The sequence below is a fragment of the Takifugu rubripes genome, chromosome 18 (genome assembly GCF_901000725.2).
Source record: "Takifugu rubripes chromosome 18, fTakRub1.2, whole genome shotgun sequence".
Lineage (NCBI taxonomy): Eukaryota > Metazoa > Chordata > Actinopteri > Tetraodontiformes > Tetraodontidae > Takifugu > Takifugu rubripes.
The window spans coordinates 2,579,049-2,580,670 of NC_042302.1; positions in this window are offsets into that span (position 1 = coordinate 2,579,049).

A 1,622-nucleotide genomic window follows, 5' to 3' on the forward strand; every position below is an offset into this window, starting at 1 on the left:
AAATCATGGTGACCCCTGTTGAACCATTGTGACCCCTATAGAATCATTGTGATCCCGTAGAATCATAGTGAGCCCTATAGAATCGTCGTGACCCCTGGAGAACCATGATGACCCCCCCTTGGAACCACTTTTACCCTGTGGACCTGTCTTTATCATGGTACAATCTTAAAAGTCAACATGATTCAGTGTAAATTTGGTTACGGTCGGCTTCTATAATTTTTCTTTGATTTGTTCATATTAAGAGAGCATTTTAAAACTGTTATTTCCTTTCTGCCTCTGGCGATGCAGCTCAGTGGTACATGCGCGCCATCTATTGGTCAAAGGTGAAATTAAAACAATAATTTACGCCACAAGCACAAACCTTTAATAATTTGCACTGACAAAATTATGTGAACAATCATCTAAATTACATGTTATTTAAATGCACTTTGGGTCATCTGATTAGAAGAGAGATGGTATCAGTTAACTCGAAAACGTGCAGTGTCAAATATTGACCAGTAGGTGGCGCAAACGCTGCAGAAGTCCCGTCACTCAAATCTGTGTTTATATTATGAGTACAAAATGTGCGTGTTGCGCAGAGGGGTCCCAACCACTTCCTGTTCTCGGCCTAGTCTTTCTCACGCTGCTGAATGAACGTCAGGAGAACATCCGACAATTAAAGTGTGAAACTTGGTTTTATCATAGATCTGCTGCGATCCAAGCGGCAATAAAATCAGATATATTTGATGGAACGCCTTTAATTGAGGGTCAATAAAGAGCTTCCTGCGATGGCAGTTCACTTCCTGCAGGGGGTGACACAAAGGTCAAAGATGAAAGTTGAACATCTGTTTGGTTTAATTTCTGTAATGTGTACGTGTAGCGGAAGAGTGGATGAGTTGGGGTGGGGGGGTGGGGTTATCAAACCCTGAGAGAACTCTTTGTGTGTGCGTGTGTGTTTGAAGGGGTCAATCCATTGGGAAACCTGCTGACGTAGAATCTCCTCGATGACCGTGATGTCTGCTCTCTGTCTCCCTAACCGCAGCATGAACCAGCATGGCGGTTCAAAAGATCCTAAAACGGGTTCTTTCCCTCCTTTCTCAGAAACTCATAGCTGGAGGAACTGTTGTTCCCTCCATGATAACCTTATCAGTATGTATAATTACAATAATTCAATTCAGATGAAAAGTTAGAAACAGCAGTTCTTGTCCTTTTCATGTTGATGCTTTTTAAAATGTGATTTAAATCAATTTCTCACCTTTTGTAAAAAAAAAATTATTTGAATCAGTTTCTCACCTTTGTAGAAACTGTTGGTTTTTAATGCTGTCGTGACTCATGATGTCATGAAACAGCAGATTCTGTCATTTCATTCATGTCAATTAGACAAAATCACCTCAAGCTTGTCAGAGAAACCTGTAAACTGAAAATATTAATGCTTAGCGTGAAATATCTCATCAGATTATAACCAAATGATGTGGAACTTTGAATAAAAGAGAAACAACAGTTTCCGTGGCATGAACACGATAAAATTAATAGACCTTTAATCCGCTCATTGGGCGAACAGCGCCCTCTTCTGGTTAAGAAAACACATGCAAGTGCTTTGTTAGTATCACGTTCATGAAAGCAAATCATTTTAACCAGCTTAA